The 24,589-nt window shown below is 40.1% G+C and overlaps 1 protein-coding gene across 6 annotated transcripts in view; it reads right to left on the bottom strand.

The window, feature by feature from the left end:
* Positions 1-24,589, bottom strand: part of WASF3 (WASP family member 3) — a 191,382-nt gene that overhangs the window by 42,965 nt on the left and 123,828 nt on the right. The gene's annotated exons all lie outside the window — the stretch shown is intronic.

Below are 24,589 nucleotides of genomic sequence, written 5' to 3'. Positions count from 1 at the left end.
CTAGAGGCCTGTCCCTCAGGAGTTCGGATTCCAGGGTGATTTCTCAAAGGGAGTGGACAGTCCCCGAGCTGCAACTGGTCAGCGCTGACTCTGATGCACGCGAGTGTGGAGAGGGCACCCGGCTAAAGGGGAGCCACGCCTCAGCGGCAATTCCCTGCGGTGTGGTGCAGCAGCCCTCCCACTGCATCAATACGGCCAGGCATAAAACTGAATGAAACTCTAGCTTCCTCCCACTCTCACTCGGGGTCTGAGGGCCTCTCCCTCAGGAGTTAGGATCCTTGGGTGATTTCTCGAGGGGAGTGCACAGTGCCCGAGCCGCGACAGGTCAGCGATGACTCTGAGACACGTGAGTGAGGAGAGGGCACTAGGCTGAGAGTCACGCCTTGGCGGCACTTCCCTGTGGTGCAGTGCAGCTGCCCTCCCTGGGCAACAATACGGCCAGGCATAAAACTGAATGAAACTCTAGCTTCCCCCCACTCTCACTCTGGGGTCTGGGGGCCTGCCACCCAGGAGTCCGGATTCTTGGGAGATCTCTTGAGGGGTGTGGACAGAGCATAAACTGCGGCCGCTCAGTGCTGACTCTGGGGGCGAGACAGAGGAGAAAAGGCTCGGCTGGGTGCCCACACCAGAGCGGCAGTTCCTGGAGGCAAATCAACAGCCGTTTTTTCTTTAACAGCAAAACGGCTCACTTCTGGATATTCTGAAGCCACACCCCCTGTCTCCCTGGGCAACCAGAGGAGGGCACCAGTGAGCAAGAGACTTCAAGCCAGAGTAAACGTTACAATGGGATCAAACAGAAACCAGCTGAAAACAACACAGAACCACTTAGCCCCACGAGACAAGACAGGGCCACAGTTTCTCAGGCCACAAAACTGTACGGGCCTTCGATAAAGCCCCAGGGGAAAAATCAAAGGGAGTAAAATAACAATGGGGTGGAATCAGCGGAAAAACTCTGGTAACATGAATAACCAGAATAGATCAACCCCCCCAAGAAAAGATACGGCAGATGTGATTGAGATGTCAGAAATCGAATTCAAAATTTGGAATGCAGACAAGATTAATAAATCGGAATGAGGAATTCGAGAAAAAATTCAAAAGTTGTCTCGAGAATTTAAAGAATTTAAAGACGAAACAACCAAAGACTTAGACACACTGAAGCAAGAATTTACAGCCCTCAAAGATATGAAAAACAAACTAGAATCCCTCAGCAACAGAATGGAGCAAGCAGAAGAAAGGATTTCTGCATTGAAGATAAAGTCTTCGAATGCTCCCAATCTCTGAAAGAGGAAGAGAAATGGAGAGCAAAAACGGATCACTCACTCAGAGAACTCTCAGATAATTCGAAGAAAAGCAATATACGAATAATTGGGATTTCGGAGAATGATAAACTGGCCTCAAAGGGCACAGAGGCCCTTCTGCATGAAATTATGAAGGAAAATTGTCCAGACATGCCTAGAGAATCTGTAATTCAGATAGCAGACAGCTTCAGAACCCAAGCAGGATTCAACCCCAAAAGTCATCCCGCAGGAACATCATAATTAGTTTCACTAAAGTTAACATGAAAGAGAAGATTCTCAAAGCAACCCGGTGAAAGACAACTATTACGTACAAAGGAAAGAATATTAGAATAACTGCAGATCTCTTTGCTGAAACTTTTCAAGCCAGAAGAGGATGGTCATCAACTTTTAATCTCCTAAAGCAAAATAACTTTCAACCCAGGATCTTGTATCCAGCTAAACTGAGTTTCATTTATGATGGAGAAATTAAATACTTCAATGACATTCGTGTGCTGAAAAAAATTGCGATAAGTAAACCAGCTCTTCAGGATATTCTCAGACCTATCCTCCACAATGACAAACCAAATCCTATACCACAAAAGTAAACTCACTCAGAAACTTCGGATCAAACTCCAACTTCCACACGGGTGAAAGGATTAAAAATGTCCCCTGGACCTTTCAAAAACTCAATACACAAAATTTCACCAGACTTATTAATACTCTCCATTAATGTGAATGGCTTAAACAGTCCTGCAAAGAGGCATAGGTTAGCTGACTAGACACAAAAACTCAAGCCAGATATTTGTAGCATACAAGAATCAAATCTTAACTTAAAAGACAAATACAGACTCAGGGTGAAAGGATGGTCATCCATATTTCAGGCAAATGGTAATCAGAAAAAAGCAGGGGTTGCAATTTTATGTGCAGATACAGTAGGCTTTAAACCACCAAAAGTAAGGAAGGACAAGAATGGTCACTTCATATTTGTTAAGGGTAATACTCAATATGATGAGATCTCAATTATTAATATCTATGCACCCAACCAGAATACATCTCAATTTATAAGAGAAACTCCAACAGACATGAGTAACTTGATTTCCTCCAGCTCCATAATCATCGGAGATTTCAACACTCCTTTGGCAGTGTTGGATCGATCCTCCAACAAGAAGCTGAGCAAAGAAATCCTAGATTTGAACCTAATCATCCAATATTTAGATTTAGCAGACATCTACAGAACATTTCATCCCAACAAAACTGAATACACATTCTTCTCATCAGCCCACGGAACTTACTCCAAAATCGACCACATTTTAGGTCACAAGTCTAACCTCACTAAATTTAAAGGAATATAAATTATTCCTTGCCATCTTCTCGGACCATCATGGAATAAAACTTGAATTGAGTAACAACAGGAATCTGCATACTCATACAAAAACAGGGAAGTTAAATAACCTTATGCTGAATGATAACTGGGTCACAGATGAGATTAAGAAAGAAATCGCCAATTTTCTGGAACAAAACGACAATGAACACACAAAATATCAGAACCTCCGGGACACCGCAAAGGCAGTTCTAAGAGGTAAATTTATAGCACTGCAAGCCTTCTTCAAGACAACAGAAAGAGAGGAAGTTAACAACTTAATGGAACATCTCAAGCAACTGGAAAAGGAAGAACATTCTAACCCCAAACCCACTACAACAAAAAAAATAACCAAAAATAGAGCAAAATTAAATGAAATTGAAAACAAAAGAATAATACAACAAATCAATAAATCAAAAAGCTGGTTTATTGAAAAGGTCAATAAAATAGATAAACCTCTGGCCAACCTAAACAGAAAAGAGTAAAATCTCTAATATCATTAATCAGAAACAGCAAAGACGAAATAACAACAGACTTGTCAGAAATCCAAAAAATCCTTAATGAATATTACAAGAAACTTTATTGTAAGAAATATGAAAACCTGAAGGAAATTGACTGATACGTGGAAGCATGCCACCTTCCAAGACTTAGCCAGAATGAAGTGGAAATGTTGAGCAGGCCCATATCAAGTTCAGAAATAGCATCAACTATACAAAACCTCCCTAAAAAGAAAAGCCCGGGACTAGATGGTTTCACATCAGAATTCTACCAAACCTTTAAAGAGGAATTAGTACCTATATTGCTCAACCTGTTCCAAAAGGTAGAAAAAGAAGGAAGACTACCCAACACGTTCTATGAAGCAAACGTCACCCTGATCCCCAAACCAGGAAAAGACCCAACAAGAAAAGAAAATTATAGACCCATATCACTAATGAATATAGATGCAAAAATATTCAACAAGATCCTAACAAACAGAACCCGGCAACACATCAAACAAATTATACATCATGACCAAGTTGGTTTTATCCCAGGGTCTCAAGGCTGGTTCAATATACATAAATCTATAAATGTAATTCAGCACATAAACAAATTAAAAAACAAAGACCATATGATTCCCTCAATTGATGCAGAAAAAACTTTGATAATATCCAGCATCCCTTCATGATCAAAACACTCAAGAAAATTGGTCTAGAAGGGACTTTTCTTAAACTGATAGAGGCTATCTACAGTAAACCCACAGCCAATATCATATTGAATGGAGTTAAATTGGAATCATTTCCACTCAGATCAGGAACCAGACAAGGCTGCCCATTGTCTCCATTGCTTTTCAACATTGTAATGGAAGTTTTAGCCACCATAATTAGGGAAGAAAAGGCGATCCAGGGTATCCATATAGGGTCAGAAGAGATCAAACTTTCGCTCTTCGCAGATGATATGATTGTATATCTGGAAAACACTAGGGACTCTACTACAAAACTCCTAGAAGTGATCAAGGAATACAGCAGTGTCTCAGGTTAGAAAATCAACATTCATAAATCGGTAGCCTTTATATACACCAACAACAAGTTGAAAAAGCAGTTAAGGACTCGATCCCATTCACAGTAGTGCCAAAGAAGATGAAATATTTGGGAATTTACCTAAAAAAAGATGTGAAAGATCTCTATAAAGAGAACTATGAAACTCTAAGAAAAGAAATAGCTGAAAATGTTAACAAATGGAAAAACATACCATGCTCATGGCTGGGAAAAATCAACATTATCAAAATATCCATACTACCCAAAGCAATATATAATTTCAACGCACTCCCTATTAAAGCTCCACTGTCATATTTTAAAGATCTTGAAAAAATAATACTTCGTTTTATATGGAATCAGAAAAATCCTTGAATAGCCAAGACATTTCTCAGAAATAAAAACAGAACAGGAGGAATCACACTACCAGACGTCAGACTTTACTACAAATCGACAGTGATCAAAACAGCATGGTACTGGCACAAAAACAGAGAAGTAGATATCTGGAACAGAAGAGAGAACCAAGAGATGAATCCAGCTACTTACCACTAATTTGATCTTTCACAAGCCAATTAAAAACATTCAGTGGGGAAAAGATTCCCTATTTAACAAATGGTGCTGGGTGATCTGCCTGGCAACCTGCAGAAGACTGAAATTGGACCCACACCTTTCACAATTAACTAAGACAGACACTCATTGGATTAAAGATTTAAACTTAAGACATGAAACTATAAAACTACAAGAGGAGAGTACAGGGAAAACCCTTGAAGAAATTGGTCTGGGCGAGTATTTCATGAGGAGAACCTCCCAGGCTAATGAAGCAGCTTCAAAAATACACAACTGGGACTTGATCAAACTAAAAAGCTTCTGCACAGCCAAGAACACAGTAAGTAAAGCAAACAAACAGCCCTCAGAATGGGATAAGATATTTGCAGGGTATATCTCTGACAAAGGTTTAATAACCAGAATCCACAGAGAACTCAAACGCATTAGCAAGAATAGAACAAGGGATCCCATCGCAGGCTGGGCAAGGGATTTGAAGAGAAACTTCTCTGAAGAAGACAGGCGCACGGCCTTCAGACATATGAAAAAATGCTCATCATCTTTAATCATCAGAGAAATGCAAATCAAAACTACTTTGAGATATCATCTAACTCCAGTGAGATTAGCCTATATCACAAAATCTCAAGACCAGAGATGTTGGCGTGGATGTGGAGAAAAGGGAACACTTCTGCACGGCTGGTGGGAATGCAAATTAATACATTCCTTTTGGAAAGATATATGGAGAACACTCAGAGATCTAAACACAGATCTGCCATTCAGTCCTGTAATTCCTCTGCTGGGCGCATACCCAGAAGACCAAAAATCACAACATAACAAAGATATTTGTACCAGAATGTTTATTGCAGCCCAATTCATAATAGCTAAGTCATGGAAAAAGCCCAAGTGCCCATCGATCCACGAATGGATTAATAAATTGTGGTAAATGTACACCATGGAATATTATGCAGCTTTAAAAAAAGATGGAGACTTTACCTCTTTCATGTTTATATGGATGGAGCTGGAACATATTATTCTTAGTAAAGTATGTCAAGAATGGCAGAAAAAGTACCCAGTGTACTCAGCCCTACTATGAAACTAATTTGGGGCTCTCACATGAAAGCTATAACCCAGTTATAACCTAACAATAGGGGGAAGTGGGAAAGGGAGGGGAGAAGAGGGGTCATGGATAGAGGGAGGGGGATTGGTGGGATCATACCTGTGGTGCATCTTACAGGGGCATTTGCAAAACTTGGTAAATGTAGAATGTAAATGTTTTGGCACAGTAACTGAGATAATGCCAGGAAGGCTATGTTAACCACTGTGATGAAAATGTGTCAAATGGTCTACGAAGCTAGCGTATGATGCCCCATGATCATATCAATGTATACAGTTATGATTTAATAAAAAATAAATAAATAAATAAATAAATAAATAAAATTCAGATAGCAGACAATTTCAGAACCCCAGTATGACTCAACCCGAATAAGACATCCCCAGGCACATCATAAGGAACTTCACTAAAGTTAATATGAAGGAGAAAATTCTGAAAGCAGCCAGATGGAAAAAACTATAACCTACAAAGGGAAGAATAGTACAATGACTGCAAATCTCTCTGCTGAAACCTTTCAAGCCAGAAATAGGTGGTCATCAAATTTTAATCGCCTAAAACAAAATAACTTTCAAACCAGTATCGTGTATCCAGGGAAAGTGAGTTTCATTTATGATGGAGAAATTAAACACTTTAATGACATTCACATGTTGAAGAAATTTGCCATAACCAAACCATTTCTTCAGGATATTCTCAGACCTATCCTCCATAATGACCAGCACAATCCTCTACCACAAAAGTAAACTCACTCAGAAACTTTGGATAAAACTCCAACTTCCACAGTGGCAAAAGGATTAAAAATGTCCACTTAAATTTCAAAACACTAGATACCCAAAATTCTACCAGGCTTATCAATATTCTCCATTAACATGAATGGCTTAAACTATCCTCTAAAGAGGCAGAGGTTGGCTGACTGGATACAAAAACTCAGGCCAGATATCTCCTGCATACAAGACTCTCATCTTACCTTAAAAGATAAATATATACTCGGGGTAAAGGGATGGTCGTCTATATTTCAGGCAAATTGAAATCAGAAAAAAGCAGCTGTTGCAATTCTATTTGCAGACACTATAGGCTTTAAACCAACAAAAGGAAGGAAGGACAAGAATGGTCACTTCATATCTGTTAAGGGTAATACTCAATACAATGAGATTTCAATTATTAATATTTATGCACGCAACCAAAATGTGCCTCACTTTATAAGAGAAACTCTAACAGATATAAGCAACTTGATTTCCTTCAGCTGCATAATAGTCAGAGATTTTAACACTCCTTTGGTAGTGTTGGATAGATCCTCCAATAAGAAGCCGAGCAAAGAATTTTTTTTTATTTTTATTTTTTTTTATTAAATCATAACTGTATACATTGATACGATCATGGGGCATCATACACTCGCTTCATAAACCATTTGACACATTTTTATCACAGTGGTTAACATAGCCTTTCTGGCGTTATCTCAGTTACTGTGCCAAAACATTTACATTCTACATTTACCAAATTTCGCAAATACCCCTGTAAGATGCACCATAGGTGTGATCCCACCGATCCCCCTCCCTCTACCCACCCCTACCTTCAAACTTCCCCCTATTGTTAAGTTGTAGCTGGGTTATAGCTTTCATGTGAGAGTCCCAAATTAGTTTCATGGTAGGGCTGTGTACATTGGGTACTTTTTCTTCCATTCTTGGGATACTTTACTAAGAAGAATATGTTCCAGCTCCATCCATGTAAACATGAAAGAGGTAAAGCCTCCGTCTTACTTTAAGGCTGCATAGTATTCCATGGTATACATATACCACAATTTATTAATCCATTCGTGGATCGATGGGCACTTGAGCTTTTTCCATGACTTAGCTATTATGAATTGGGCTGCAATAAACATTCTGGTACAAATATCTTTGTTATGTTGTGATTTTTGGTCTTCTGGGTATATGCCCAGCAGAGGAATTACAGGATTGAATGGCAGATCTATTTTTAGATCTCTGAGTGTTCTCCGTATATCTTTCCAAAAGGAATGTATTAATTTCCATTCCCACCAGCAGTGCAGAAGTGTTCCCTTTTCTCCACATCCACGCCAACATCTCTGGTCTTGAGATTTTGTGATATAGGCTAGTCTCATTGGAGTTAGATGATATCTCAAAGTAGTTTTGATTTGCATTTCTCTGATGATTAAAGATGATGAGCATTTTTTCATATGTCTGAAGGCCTTGCGCCTGTCTTCTTCAGAGAAGTTTCTCTTCAAATCCCTTGCCCAGCCTGCGATGGGATCCCTTGTTTTTTTCTTGCTGATGCGTTTGAGTTCTCTGTGGATTCTGGTTATTAAACCTTTGTCAGAGATATACCCCGCAAATATCTTCTCCCATTCTGAGGGCTGTCTGCTTGCTCTGCTTACTGTGTTCATAGCTGTACAGAAGCTTTTTAGTTTGATCAAGTCCCAGTTGTGTATTTTTGAAGCTGCTTCAATTGCCCAGGGGGTTATCCTCATGAAATACTCACCCAGACCAATTTCTTCAAGGGTTTTCCCTGCATTCTCCTCTAGTATTTTTATAGTTTCATGTTTTAAGTTTAAATCTTTAATCCAATGAGAGTCTATCTTAGTTAATGGTGAAAGGTGTGGGTCCAATTTCAGTCTTCTGCAGGTTGCCAGCCAGTTCACCCAGCACCATTTGTTAAATAGGGAATCTTTTCCCCACTGAATGTTTTTAATTGGCTTGTCAAAAATCAAATAGCGGTAAGTAGCTGGATTCATCTCTTGGTTCTCTCTTCTGTTCCAGGTATCTACTTCTCTGTTCTTGTGCCAATACCATGCTGTTTTGATCACTATCGATTTGTAGTAAAGTCTGAGGTCTGGTAGTGTGATTCCTCCTGTTTTGTTTTTATTTCTGAGTAATGTCTTGGCTATTCGAGGTTTTTTCTGATTCCATATAAAACGAAGTAATGTTTTTTCAAGATCTTTAAAATATGACAGTGGAGCTTTAATAGGGAGTGCGTTGAAATTATATATTGCTTTGGGTAGTATGGACATTTTGACAATGTTGATTCTTCCCAGCCATGAGCATGGTATGTTTTTCCATTTGTTAACATTTTTAGCTATTTCTTTTCTTAGAGTTTCATAGTTCTCTTTATAGAGATCTTTCACGTCTTTTGTTAGGTAAATTCCCAAATATTTCATCTTCTTTGGCACTACTGTGAATGGGATAGAGTCCTTAACTGCTTTTTCAATTTGACTGTTGGTGTATATAAAGGCTACCGATTTATGAATGTTGATTTTCTAACCTGAGACGCTGCTGTATTCCTTGATCACTTCTAGGAGTTTTGTAGTAGAGTCCTTAGTGTTTTCCAGATACACAATCATATCATCTGCGAAGAGCGAGAGTTTGATCTCTTCTGACGCTATATGGATACCCTTGATCGCCTTTTCTTCCCTAATTGCGGTGGCTAAAACTTTCATTACAATGTTGAAAAGCAATGGAGACAATGGGCAGCCTTGTCTGGTTCCTGATCTGAGTGGAAATGATTCCAATTTAACTCCATTCAATATGATATTGGCTGTGGGTTTGCTGTAGATAGCCTCTATCAGTTTAAGAAAAGTCCCTTCTAGACCAATTTTCTTGAGTGTTCTGATCATGAAGGGATGCTGGATATTATCAAAAGCTTTTTCTGCATCAATTGAGAGAATCATATGGTCTTTGTTTTTTAATTTGTTTATGTGCTGAATTACATTTATAGATTTACGTATATTGAACCAGCCTTGAGACCCTGGGATAAAACCAACTTGGTCATGATGTATGATTTGTTTGATGTGTTGCTGGATTCTGTTTGTTAGGATCTTGTTGAATATTTTTGCATCTATATTCATTAGTGATATTGGTCTATAATTTTCTTTTCTTGTTGGGTCTTTTCCTGGTTTGGGGATCAGGGTGATGTTTGCTTCATAGAACGTGTTGGGTAGTCTTCCTTCTTTTTCTACATTTTGGAACAGGTTGAGTAATATAGGTACTAATTCCTCTTTAAAGGTTTGGTAGAATTATGACGTGAAACCATCTGGTCCTGGGCTTTTCTTTCTAGGGAGGTTTTGTATAGTTGATGCCATTTCTGAACTTGATATGGGTCTATTCAACATTTCCACTTGATTCTGGTTAAGTCTTGGAAGGTGGCGTGCTTCCAAGTATCGGTCTATTTCCTTCAGATTTTCATATTTCTGAGAATAAAGTTTCTTGTAATATTCATTAAGGATTTTTTGGATTTCTGATGAGTCTGTGGTTATTTCGTCTTTGTTGTTTCTGATTGATGATATTAGAGATTTTACTCTTTTTTTCCTGATTAGGTTGGCCAGAGGTTTATCTATTTTATTGACCTTTTCAAAAAACCAGCTTTTTGATTTATTGATCTGTTGTATTATTCTTTTGTTTTCAATTTCATTTAATTCTGCTCTAATTTTGGTTATTTCTTTTCTTCTACTGGGTTTGGGGTTGGAATGTTCTTCCTTTTCCAGTTGCTTGAGATGTCCCATTAAGTTGTTAACTTCCTCTCTTTCCGTTCTCTTGAGGACGGCTTGCAGTGCTATAAATTTCCCTCTTAGAACTGCCTTTGCAGTGTCCCAGAGGTTCTGATAGTTTGTGTCTTGTTTTGTTCCAAAAAATTGGCGATTTGTTTCTTAATCTCATCTCTGACCCAGCTATCATTCAGCATAAGGTTATTTAACTTCCATGTTTTTGTATGGGTATGCAGATTCCTGTTGTTTCTCAATTCAAGTTTTATTCCATGATGGTCCGAGAAGATGCATGGAATAATTTCTATTCCTTTAAATTTACTGAGGTTAGACTTGTGACCTAAAATGTGGTCAATTTTGGAGTAAGTTCCGTGGGCTGATGAGAAGTATGTGTATTCAGTTTTGTTGGGATGAAATGTTCTATAGATGTCTGCTAAATCTAAATATTGGATGGTTAGGTTTAAATCTAAGATTTCGTTGCTCAGCTTCTTTCTGGAGGATCGATCCAGCACTGCCAAGGGAGTGTTGAAATCTCCGACGATTACGGAGCTGGAGGAAATCAAGTTGCTCATGTCTGTTAGAGTTTCTCTTATAAATTGAGGTGCATTCTGGTTGGGTGCATAGATATTAATAATTGAGATCTCATCATATTGAGTATTACCCTTAACAAATATGAAGTGACCATTCTTGTCCTTCCTTACTTTTGATGGTTTAAAGCCTACTGTATCTGCAACACCTGCTTTTTTCTGATTACCATTTACCTGAAATATGGATGACCATCCTTTCACCCTGAGTCTGTATTTGTCTTTTGAGATGTGACGCTTGTATGCACAAATATCTGGCTTGAGTTTTTGTATCCAGTCAGCTAACCTATGTCTCTTTAGAGGACAGTTTATGCCATTCACATTGATGGAGAGTATTGATAAGTCTGGTGGAATTTTGGGTATTGAGTTTTTCAAAGGTCCAGTGGACATTTTTAATCCTTTTGCCAGTGTGGAAGTTGGAGTTTGATCCGAAGTTTCTGAGTGAGTTTACTTTTGTGGTATAGGATTGGGTTGGTCATTGTGGAGGATAGGTCTGAGAACATCCTGAAGAGCTGGTTTACTTATGGCAAATTTTTTCAACATATGAATGTCATTGAAGTATTTAATTTCTCCATCATAGATGAAACTCAGTTTAGCTGGATACAAGATCCCGGGTTGAAAGCTTTTTTTGCTTTAGGAGATTAAAAGTTGATGACCAGCCTCTTCTGGCTTGAAAAGTTTCAGCAGAGAGATCTGCAGTTATTCTAATATTCTTACCTTTGTACGTTATAGTTTTCTTTCGCCGGGCTGCTTTGAGAATCTTCTCTTTCATGTTAACTTTAGTGAAGCTAATTATGATATGTCTGGGGGATGACTTATTGGGGTTGAATCGTGCTGGGGTTCTGAAGCTGTCTGCTATCTGAATTTCAGATTCTCTAGGCATGTCTGGAAAATTTTCTTTCATAATTTCATGCAGAAGGGCCTCTGTGCCCTTGGAGGTGACTTCATCATTCTCAGAAATTCCTATAATCCTTATGTTGCTTTTTTTCCAATTATCTGAGAGTTCTCTGAGTGAGTGATCCGTTTTTGCTCTCCATTTCTCTTCCTCTTTCAGAGATTGGGAGCGTTCGAAGACTTTATCTTCAATGTCAGAAATCCTTTCTTCTGCTTGCTCCATTCTGTTACTGAGGGATTCTACTGTATTTTTCATATCTTTGAGGGCTGTAAATTCTTGCTTCAGTGTGTCTAAGTTTTTGGTGGTTTTGTCTTTAAATTCGTTAAATTCTTGAGACAATTTTTGAATTTCTCCTCGAATTCCTAATTCCGATTTATTAATCTTGTCTGCAATCCAAATTCTGAATTCGATTTCTGACATCTCAGCCAGTTGTTTATGAATGGGATCTTCAATCACATCTGCCGTATCTTTTCTTGGGGGGGTTGATCTATTCTGGTTATTCATGTTACCAGAGTTTTTCCGCTGATTCCGCCCCATGGTTATTTTACTCCCTTTGGTTTTTCCCCTGGGGTATTATTGAGGGCCAGTACAGTGTTGTGGCCTGAGAAACTGGGGCCCTGTCTGGTGTGGTGGAGCAAAGTGGTTCTGTCTTGCTTTCAGCTGGTTTCTGTTCGATCCTATTGCAACTTCTACTCTGGCTTGAAGTCTCAGCTGTGTGGAAAAATCAGCAATTAAGTCACCCCACCTGCCCACCTCTTGCCCCAGTTGGAAAAGGAGAATCAAACCTTCCTACAATCGCACACCCAGGGCACTGCCTGAAAAGTCCTCAGTCTATTAGCCCAGTTCAAAAGGTCCAAATCCGCTGTCTCAATCAGCACTTGTCTCGGGTGGGAGAGTTCAAGAGGTCTCTGGGAACTGGATCACAGGGGCCTGGTGACTCCTCTGACACGGCTCACCCCAGTGCAGCGTGGAGTCACGAGGAGCCTCCCAGCAAACAGAGCAGTCTAGGAAGGTTGACGTCTCCTTCCCCACTTTGCCCCTCCTTCGGATCCAGTCACTGGTATCTCTGCAGATGGCTAACCCAGTTGCCTGCAGTGAACAGACACTCCAGGGGTTTGCACCTGTCTGAATCACAAGGAAGTCTGCCAGGCCCCCGCAGACTGCCGCTATCTAGCAGGAGGAGATGGGGCCTGACATCTTTGAGTGTTTGATGCAGGTGATGGGAAGGAGGTGTTCACTCAGGCTTAGCCCCGTCCCTGATGGATGCTGCTAACAGAACAGAACGGAACAGAACAGAACAGACAACTTTGTGGGGTTCTGTCTCTGTTCCTGTCGAAATCACCTACAGAAGACGGGCGTTTTGAGTTCAAACATCTTTTCTGCTGGAGGAGATTTGCGTTCGAACACCTCTCTGGGTCGGCCTCGCCCTGGAAGCTTCCCGGGTTTGTGAGCCATGCCAGGAAATCCCCCGCTCACCGGTGGCCTCCTCTGGTTGCCCAGGGAGACAGGGGGTGTGGCCTCAGAATATCCAGAAGTGAGCGTTCTGCCGTTAAAGAAAAAACGGCTGTTGATCTACCTCCAGGGAACTGCTGCTCTGGTGTGGGCACTCAGGCGACCGTTTTCTCCTCTGTCCCGTGCCCCAGAGTCAGCACTGAGCGGCCGCAGTTTGTGCTGGGTCCACACCCCTCAAGAGATCCCCCAAGAATCAGAACAGTTGGGGGATGGGCCCCCAGACCCCGATTGGGAGTGGGGGGGGGGAGCTAGAGTTTCATTCAGTTTTACGCAACACTACGGCCCGGGGAGGGCTCCTGCGCTGCACCGCAGGGAAGTGCCGCCAAGGCTTGATTTCCCCTCAGCAGAGTGCCCTCTCCTCGCTCACATGTCCCAGAGTCAGCGCTGACCTGACGCAGCTCAGGCACTGTGCACTCCCCTTGAGAAATCACCCAAGGATCTGAACTCCGGGGGTATAGGCCCTCAGACCCCGAGTGAGAGTAGGGGCTCTCAGCTCTCAGCGGGGAAGCTAGAGTCTTATTCAGTCTTGTGCCCCATAATGTTGCCCGGGGAGGGTTGGTGCACTGCACTGCAGGGAAGTGCCGCCAAGGCGTGACTGCCCTTCAGCCCGGTGCCCTCTCCTCACTAGCGCACCTCAGAGTCAATGCCGACCAGTCGCAACTCGGGGACTGTCCACTCCCCTTGAGAAATCACCCAAGGATCCGAATTCCTGGGGGAAAGGCCTCCAGACCTCAGTGGGCGGGAGGGGAGCGCCGGGGATTCAGTGTTGCCAAAGGATTCCCAAAGTTTTATTCAGCCCTATGTCTGGCAGGAGAACGCCACGGCACCCCAGTAGGGGAGGTAGGTCCAGTTTTTAGAAGGTCTCTCCCTGGAGTGTAGGGGGAGGGCCTTTAATTTCTGCCTACTTGTTCAATTGTGGGGCTCTTGAGCCGGTCTCATGGGGGAGGGGGGACTCCCGTCCGCCTGGTGGTGGATTTTGTACCTTTTGTTTGCGTCCTTGTGATCACAGCTTGCCTCAGCGGTGTTGATGTACGTTCTTCAACCTTCTCTCTTGGTGAGGCTCAAGTCCACCAGGACACCTACTAAATTCCTGTCCCTTAACTCTCCTTCTGGACGGGAGCCTCTGTTGAAAGCTGGCTTCATTCCGCCATCTTGTCTCCCTCCCCCCCCCGAGCAAAGAATTTTTAGATTTAAACCTAACCATCCAACATTTGGATTTAACAGACATCTACAGGATTTTCATCCCAACAAAACTGAATACACATACTTCTCATCAGCCCACAGAACATACTGCAAAATCGATCACAACTTAGGTCACAAGTCTAACCTCAGTAAATATAAAGGAATAGAAATTATTCCTTGCACCTTCTCAGACCACTAGGGAATAAAATTTGAACTCAGTAACAACAGGAACCTGCACACTCATACAAAAATATGGAAGTTAAATAACCTTATGCTGAATGATAGCTGGGTTAGAGATGAGATTAAGAAGGAAATTTCCAATTTTTTGGAACAAAACAACCATGAAGATATGAATTATCAGAACCTCTAGGATATGGCACAGGCAGTCCTAAGAGGGAAATTTATACCACTGCAAGCCTTCCTCAAGAGAACGGAAACAGAGGAAGTTAACAACTTAATGGGACATCTCAAGCAACTGGAAAAGGAAAAACATCCCAACCCCAAGCCCAGTAGAAGAAAAGAAATAACCAAAATTAGAGCAGAGTTAAATGAAATTGAAAACAAAAGGATTATAAAACAGACCAATCAACACATTGGTTTTTTGAAATGGTCCATAAAATAGATAAACCTTTGGCTAACCAAACCAGGAAAAAAAGAGTAAAATCTCTAAGTTCATCAATCCGAAATGACAAAGACAAAATAACAATAGACTCCTCAGAAATTCAAAAAATCCTTAATGAATATTACAAGAAACTTTATTCTCAGAAATATGGAAATCTGAAGGAAACTGATCAATACTTGGAAGCATACCACCTTCCAAGACCTAGCCAGAAACAAGTGGAAATGTTGAACAGGCCTGTATCAAGTTCTGAAATAGCATCAACCATACAAAAATCTCCCTAAAAAGAAAAGCCCGGGACCAGATGGCTTCATGTCAGAATTCTACCAAACCTTGAAAGAGGAACTAGTACCTATATTATTCAACCTGTTCCAAAATCCAGGAAAAGAAGGAATACTACCCAGCATGTTATATGAAGCAAACATTACCCTGATCCCCAAACCAGGAAAAGACCCAACAAGAGAAGACAATTATAGACCAATATCACTGATGAACATTGACGCAAAAAATTTCAACAAGATCCTAACAAACAAAATCCAGCAACACAGCAAACAAATTATACATCATGACCAAGTGGGTTTTATACCAGAGTCTCAAGGCTGGTTCAATATATGTAAATCTACAAATATATTTCAGTACATAAACACATTAAAAAACAAAGACCATATGATTCTCTCAATTGATGCAGAAAAAGCTTTTGATAATATCCAGCATCCCTTCATGATCAGAACACTTAAGAGGCACAGGTTGGCCTCTTAAGAAAATGGATATAGAAGGGACATTTCTTAAACTGATAGAGGCCATCTACAGCAAACCCACAGTCAATATCCTATTGAATGACGTTAAATTTAAATCATTTCCACTAAGATCAGGAACCTGGCAAGGTTGCCCATTGTCTCCACTGCTTTTTAACATTGTAGTAGAAGTTTTAGCCATTGCAATTAGGGAAGAAAAGGTGATCAAGGGTATTCATATAGAGTCAGAAGAGATCAAACTTTCACTTTTCGCAGATGATATGATTATATATCTGGAAAACACCAGGGATTCTACTGCAAAACTCTTAAAAGTGATCAAGGAATACAGCAGTGTCTCAGGTTACAAAATCAACATTCATAAATCGGTAGCCTTTATATATACCAACAAGAACCAAGTTGAAAAAACACTTAAGGACTCTATCCCATTCACAGTAGTGCCAAAGATGATGAAATATTTGGGAGTTTATCTAACAAAGGACATGAAAGATCTCTATAAAGAGAACTATGATACTCTAAGAAAAGAAATAGCTGAAAATGTTAACAAATGGAAAAACATACCATGCTCATGGCTGGGAAGAATCAACATTGTTAAAATGTCTATACTACCCAAAGCAATATACAATTTCAATGCAATCTCTATTAAAGCTCCACTGTCATACTTTAAAGATCTTGAAAAAATAATACTTCGTTTTATATGGAATCAGAAAAAACCTCGAATAGCCAAGACATTACTCAGAAATAAAAATAAAGCAGGAGGAATCATGCTACCAGACCTCAGCCTATACTATAAATAGATAGTGATCAAAACAGCATGGTACTGGCACAAAAACAGAGAGGTAGATGTATGGAACAGAATAGAGAACCAAGAGATGAACCCAGTTACTTACCGTTCTTTGATCTTTGACAAGCCAATTAAAAACATTCAGTGGGGAAAAGATTCCCTATTTAACACATGGTGCTGGGTGAACTGGCTGGCAACCTGTAGAAGACTGAAACTGGACCTCCACATTTCACCATTAACTAAGATAGACTCTCACTGGATTAAAGATTTAAACTTAAGACATGAAACTATAAAAATACTAGAAGAGAGTGCAGGGAAAACTCTTGAAGAAATCAGCCTGGGTGAATATTTTATGACGAGGATCCCCGGGGCCCTTGAAGTAGCTTCAAAAATACACTACTGGGACCTGATCAAACTAAAAAGCTTCTGCCCAGCCAAGAACACAGTGAGTAAAGCAAGCAGACAGCCCTCAAAATGGGAGAAGATATTTGCAGGTTATGTCTCCGACAAAGGTTTAATAACCAGAATCCACAGAGAACTCAGATGTATTAGCAAAAAAAGAACAAGTGATCCCATCTCAGGCTGGGCAAGGGACTTGAAGAGAAACTTCTCTGAAGAAGACAGGTGCACGGCCTACAGACATATGAAAAAGTGCTCATCATCCTTAATCATCAGAGAAATGCAAATCAAAACTACTTTGAGATATCATCTAATGCCAGTAAAATTAGCCCGTATCAAAAAATTTCAAGACCAGAGATGTTGGAGTGGCTGTGGAGAAAAGGGAACACTTCTACACTGCTGGTGGGAATGCAAATTAATACATTCCTTTTGGAAAGATGTTTGGAGAACACTTAGAGATCTAAAAATAGACCTGCCATTCAATCCTATAATTCCTCTGCTAGGTATATATCCAGAAGACCAAAATCACATTATAACAAAGATATTTGTACCAGAATGTTTATTGCAGCCCAATTCATAATTGCTAAGTCATAGAAAAAGCACAAGTGCCCTTCGATCCACGAATGCATTAATAAATTGTGATGTAGGTACACCATGGAATATTATGCAGCCTTAAAGAAAGATGGAGACTTTACCTCTTTCATGTTTACATGGATGGAGCTGAAACATTCTTCTTAGTAAAGTATCTCAAGAATGGAAGAAAAAGTACCCAATGTACTCAGCCCTACTATGAAACTAATTTATGGCTTTCATATGAAAGCTATAACTCAGTTTTACCTAAGAATGTGGGCAAGGGGGATAGGGAGGGGAGGGGAGGGGAAGGATGAGTGGAGGAAGGGTGATTGGTGGGATCACACCTATGGTGTATCTTACAAGGGTACATGTGAAACTTACTAAATGCAGAATATAAATGTCTTAACAGAATAACTAAGAAAATGCCAGGAAGGTTATGTTAACCAGTGTGATGAAAATATGTCAAATGGTATATAAAACCAGTGTTTATGGTGGAAAAAAAAAATGCAGTGAGTAGGACATGCCATCGCTCTGTGATATTTCTGTCAATACCCTAAATCTAGCCACAAGGAAACAGAAAATCCAGACCAAAGGACATTTCACACAATAAATGGATGGTTCCCTTTAAGAATATCAAGGTCATAAAAGTCAAAGAAAGACTGAAGAACTATTTCAGATCAGAGGGGACTAAAAGGAGAGAATTGTGTATGCATGCATACATACACATGTAAAGGGGCTAACAGAGGAAGAATCTGAGAAAAAAAAAGTATGGTAAAATTATAGCTGAGCAATCTGGATGAAAGTTTATGAAAATTCTTTGTACTATTTTTGAACTTCAAACTCTAAAACCATTCCAAAGTGAAAGGTTAAAAAAGAAAGTTCAGTACAGTATTTATATGTCCAGGTGCTACTGAGTTCCATAAAATAACAAGTCATAATTAGTGGGGCTTTCAGGTTTTTTCCTCCTTTTTAAAACTTTATTATTTTCTACTATGAAAGCAATCCAAGCTTATTATGAGAAATGCAGAAAATACAAGCAGTACCAACAAGCAAAATGACCCAAAGTTCAAAAACTCTAAGGCTAACATAACATTCTGATTATAAAATTAATACATTCTCAAGGTAGAAAATTTGGAAAATTCAGAAAAATTAAAGGAAATGTCAGTTATAATTAACCACAATAAACTTTTTTGTACTTCTTTACAATATTCTAAGCACTTTATAAGAACTAAGATAACAGGCTTGGCGCCTATAGCCTAATGGCTAGGGTGCTGGCCACATGCACCGGGGCTGGTAGGTTCGAACCCAGGCTGGGCCAGTTAAACAACAATGACAACTACAACAACCACCACCACAAAAAAAAGAAAAAAAAAAAAAAAACAGCCAGGCATTGTGGCAGGCACCTGTAGTCCCAGCTACTTGGGAGGCTGAGGTGAGAGAATGGCTTAAGCCCAAGAGTTTGAGGTTGCTGTGAGCTGTGAGGCCACGGCACTCTACCCAGGTTGAAATAATAAGACTCTCACACACACACTCTCTCTCTCTCTCTCTCTCTCTATATATATATATATGTATATATATGTATATGTATAAGAGAACTAAGATTACAGACATTGATTATTAAGCAAATTCAGTTTTTCAGCAAATATTCATCTAGCACCCACTGTGAAAAAGGCAGTGTGCTAACTGCCTGAAGAAATACAGCAGTGAACACAAAGTCCCTGTTCTCATAAAGTGTATATTATAGTCGGAGGAAACAAACACACACACACATAAAATGTTAGATGGTGTAAGAGCTACAGACACTGAAACAGTACAAGCCCAGAGAGTAGAGGGAAGTGGGTGGAATTTCAGTAGTCACAAAAGGTCTCTCTGACCAGGTAGTACTGACTGCCTGAAGAGGAGGCGGCTGCCTATCATGTGAACTTCTGAGGCAAGAGCCTTCCAGGCAGAAGGTGGAACACACTTGGTGTATATGAGCAATCCCAAGGAGTCCACAGTGATGGTGGGAAAATGGCAAGCGAGACAGAGAACTGTCCTTCTCTTTGAGGGTGGGGTGACTAGAGCAAAAGCAGAGCAATCAGACAGGAGGTTACTGCTGGGCAGGTGTGACATGGTGACATAGACTAGAACGGTAAACATCCGAGGAGCTAACAGACATACAGATTTTGTGCATATTTTGAAGATGACTGATCTCATTTCCTACTGGTATGAGAAAAAGCAGAGCAATGGAAGAAGAGGATTTCCACTTGCTAGGAGAGATGGAGGAGTTGTCGGAGACGCTGTGTTGCTGGCAGTGCTTAGGCAACAGCCAGTACACGGATTGGAAGTACAAGCTTGCAAGAGGTGAGGCTCCCCAGAGGTGCAGGAGAACCTCGAGTAACCTTCGCGGTGGCCTTTTATTGAAGGGCTACACAACAGGTGTGGGGAGCCCCAAGTACAAGGATCACGTGCTTAAGGATTAATACATGCTCTTCCCCCCCAGGCTCGACTCCCACCCTAATGCACCACAAATGTTCAAGGTCCAGCACCACAAATGTTTGAGGTCCAACACCTGCTTGCTAATGAATGACCGATCTTATCTCATTAGAGCACTAAGCTGCTTGTCTCCAGGCTGCAAACCATCCCCAGGACGGCCAGGAGACTATCCTGCTCTCAGCCTTTCCCTTGAGAACTGGTGACTGTTCTTATAAGCATGGTGCTCAGTCTCCTATAGGAGCAGTTAACAGAGAGGAATTAAACAATAAATTCAGATTTGACATGTTACATTTGAGATGCATATTAGAAATCCAAGTGAAGATGCAGAGTGAGTAGTTGTAGATACAAGTCTGAAGTCCAGGGAGAGGTCAGAACTGAAGATGTACATTCGGAAGTCATCAGCTTACAGGTGGCATTTCAGGCCATGAAGTACCCAGCGCATGAGAATAAGCAGAGTTTCTATGGCCAACCTCTGGAGCACTCTCACCTAGAGAGGTTAGGAAGATCATCAAAGGAGACTGATAAAGAATAGCTTGTGAGGCAGGAAAACACCAAAGTGAGGTGGTCCAGAGGCCAGGTAAAGAAAGTTTCTCCAGAAGGAGGAAATCATCAATGACTAACAGATCAAACAACAAGACTGAGGCCAATACTGGATTTAGCAACATGGAAGTCAATGGTAAGGCTGACAAGCAGTTACAAAAGGGCAAATAGGACAAAACTCTAAGGAGACGAGAGCAAGCAGGAGATATGAACAGTTCTTCAAGGAATCCTGCTGTAAAGAGGAACAAGAAATGGGGTAATTGGGAGAGGACTATCTGAGGTTTACCCTTATGAATGAGGGGGCAAGAGGAGATGATAGAAGAGAGAAGGTGAATGTAGTCCCAGAGTGAGCATGAGTTTGGGGAACCAGGTGCTCAGATGCAGGAGACAGCTTTAGACAGATGCATGAACACTCCAGCTATCTTGAAGGGGGGCGGCAGGAGATGCTGGAACAGAGGCCATCCATGGGGAGAGCTGTCAGAAGGGGAATGTTTAAGGCTCTTCCTACTGTTTTTATTTTACCAGGGAAATAAGAACGGTCATTAGTGGGGAAGTGTGAGGTGGAAAGCCAAGACACAAAATAAGTGCTCCAAGAGCATAAAAACTAACAAAAAAATTACAGCAGGGATGCTGAGCAGCACTGAGGGCTCACCTGAGGAATGTGCTTGTGATTTTAAATCTTTCCTGTTTTTCTAATAAAAACATTTAAAACTACAAATTTCCCTCTCAGCACTTCTTCAACTAAATCCGACAAACACCATACAGTCAGAAAGAGTTTCTAATTTCCCTTTTGATTTTTTTTTTTTTGGCTCAAGGATTATTTAAAAATATATTTGATTTTCCATATTTGAGAATTATCTAAAAATATTGCAACTATTATTATCTCATTATTAGCACAGGCTGTCTATTAATCTTTTCAAACTTATTATTTTATGGCCTACCAGATGTTCCACCTGGGTGAACATTTCATGGGAAATTAATAGAATGTGTTCTTCTACAGTTTGGGAGTTAAATATGTACAGATCATTTAAGTCAGACTGCCTGGTAGTGTTGTTCAAACCTTCCATTTACTTATGAATTTTTTTGAATACTTGTTCTTTCAATTACTGAGGGGTTCTTGTTAAAATCTCCAGCTATGACTCTGGGTTTACTTATTTCTTCCCTTAGTTCTATTTTTAGTCCATACACTTTGGTACTCTTGTAGTAGGCACACACACATTTAAGGTTACCTGTTCTTGGCCCTCTAGTTACTATAAAATGTCCTTTATCTATTTATAGTCTATTCTATCTGATACTAACAACTTCAGCTTTCTTAGGCTTTGTGTTTGTGGGGTAAATTTTCTCCAATAATGTTGTTTAAATTTCTATCTTCATCTTTAAAATGCACACAAATAGACTCACTTTTTAATTTTTTATTTAGCTTGATAATCTCTGCTTTTTAAGATGGTGTTTAAAATGTTAACATTTAAAAAAAATTATTGATATGGTTGGGTTCAATTCTGACATTTGGGTGTATGTTATCCATTTACCCCTTTTGTTCCTTCTTCCTTTGTTCTTCTTTTCCTGACTTCTGGGATAATCAAATAATTAGGATTCCATTTGACCTCTTCTATGTGTTCTCTCATGGTTACTGGAAATCACAATTTGCAACCTTAATTCATCATAATCTATTTTCAAATAACACAGTATTTCATAAACAATGTAAGAAACAACAATGTAATTCCATTTACCTCTTCCGCATTTACAGCTCTGTCACATTATTTTGATGTCACATAGGTTATAAACTCCATATTAAGACAGATATAGATAAAATAGATACATAAAAATTAATTAATGATCTTTTGTATTTAATCCTGCATTTGCTTTTTCTGGTAATCTTGATTCCTTCTTGCATTTCCCTTCAACTTAAAGAATTTTTGTTTTAGCATTTTTGTAGCACAGGTCTGTGGAAGGCTCATTCTCTCAGATTTTGGGAGAATAAAACACAAATTTATTAAAGTTTCATTTCTGAAGGACATTTTCAATGGCTAAAAAATAATACAATGACAATTGTTTTCTTTATCCGTTGTTTTCTGGTCTCCACTGTTCCTGATAGGAGCTCAGTTGCCACTCTAAACAGTGTTCTCTTCCTTTATACAAGGTGTCCATAAAGTTCTTGTGCAATTTGAAATAGCCAACTATTTTGTAGAATGCATTATTTTTTCCCTTGCTCATTTTAAAATTTTCTCTTTATCTTTGTTCCTTTAGCAGTTTTATTATAGTATGGTTTTAATTTATCCTTTTCTGCAATCTGCTGAGCTTCTTGTATCTGTTGGTTGGTAACTGTCATCAGTAGCCCAAAATTCTCATCCATTATTGCCTTCTGTTCCAGTCTTTCTCTTTTGCCTCTTCTTCTAGGACTCCAATTACATATCTGTCTTAGACCACTGACAGTGCCCCATATTTCGGATGTCCTACTTTTTGTTTTCTAAATTCATTTTCTTTGTGAAGTCAGTTTGTATAATTTCTACTGACTTATTTCCTAGCTCACTGATCACTTCTGCAGTGTCCCATCTGCTGTTAGGTCTATGAAATGAATTCATTCTTCCTAACGCCACATATTTTTCAATTCAAATATTTTTAAAAAAACAGCTACATTACTCTGCTGAAATTTCCATTTCTTCGTTCTATCTCTCTCACAACATTACCAGTTTATTCTTGCACATTCTCTACTTTTTCCATCAGAAACCTTAGCATGTCGATCATAGCTATTTTAAATTCCCAGTCTGAAAACTCCACTATCTGTGGGATTTGGTGATATTCGGGAAATTTTCTTTTATAATATTCTCTAGTATGGCTTCCATTCCTCTGGGGCATTCTTCTTCCCCTTCTGAAATTCCTATAACTCGTATGTTGGAACGCTTCATAAAGTCCCATAATTCTGACAGTGAACGTTCTGCTTTCTCTCTCTTCTTTTCTGCCTCTTTTACTATCTGAGTTATCTCAAAAACTTTGTCTTCTACCTCTGAAATTCTTTCTTCTGCATGGTCTAACCTGTTGCTGATACTTTCCAATGCATCTTTAAGTTCCCTAATTGACTGTTTCAGTTCCTTCAGCCCTGCTATATCCTTTTTATATTCTTCATATTGTTCATCTCTTATTTGATTCTATTTTTGCATTTCCTTTTCGTTATTTTCCACTTTATTAGCAGTTTCCTTCATTGTTTCCATCATTTCTTTCATTGTTTTCAACATGTGTATTCTAAATTCCCTTTCTGTCATTCCTAACATTTCTTTATAGGTGGAATCATCTGCAGTAGCTACCTCATGGTCCCTTGGCGGGATTGTTCTGGACTGGTTCTTCATGTTGCCTGGAGTTTTCTACTGATTCTTCCTCATGAGTGATTTCTCTTATCTGTTTCCTTGCCCTAATTTTCCTTTCACTTCCTCTTGCTCTTTAAGTTCTCGTGCCTGTGGACTTCACAGAAAGGCACATAGATGTAGATGGGAGGAGCACGCTTAACCTTTGGTATTTCCCTGTGGATGAAGTTGTATGCTTGGCAGACCTGTGCCAGGGTCCGGCCACTGTACTGAAATTTGGACCAGGTGAGAAATCTGGTTTTAGGTGCCTGCTCCGGCCTTGGCCTCATGCAGATGAATGCCGTACATGGGCAGTTCCCTGGCGTGCTCTATGAACTGATAATAGGCTTCTGCTGAAGCAATGCCACTGGGCGAGGCGCAGCGGAGGCTGGAGAGGGTCCAGCACCACGGACTGAGGCTTTGCGAGAGGGCTTGGGAACGGGAGGCCGAGTGGGAGGAGGGGGCCAAACTATCCACCCCGGCAGCGTGCGGCGCACCGGTTCAATGCTGTGCCTATTTGCATATTTTTAATCAGACAAAAACTTGATAACAAGTATCTATGGAGAACTCAAATTAATCCACATGAAAAAAAAAGCCAACAATCCCATATATCAATGGGCATGAGACATGAACTGAGCCTTCTCTAAG

This window comes from Nycticebus coucang, chromosome 15 (genome assembly GCF_027406575.1).
Source record: "Nycticebus coucang isolate mNycCou1 chromosome 15, mNycCou1.pri, whole genome shotgun sequence".
NCBI lineage: Eukaryota > Metazoa > Chordata > Mammalia > Primates > Lorisidae > Nycticebus > Nycticebus coucang.
The sequence above is the reverse complement of the archived record's forward strand: the minus strand, read 5'-3'. Positions and strand labels throughout refer to the sequence as shown.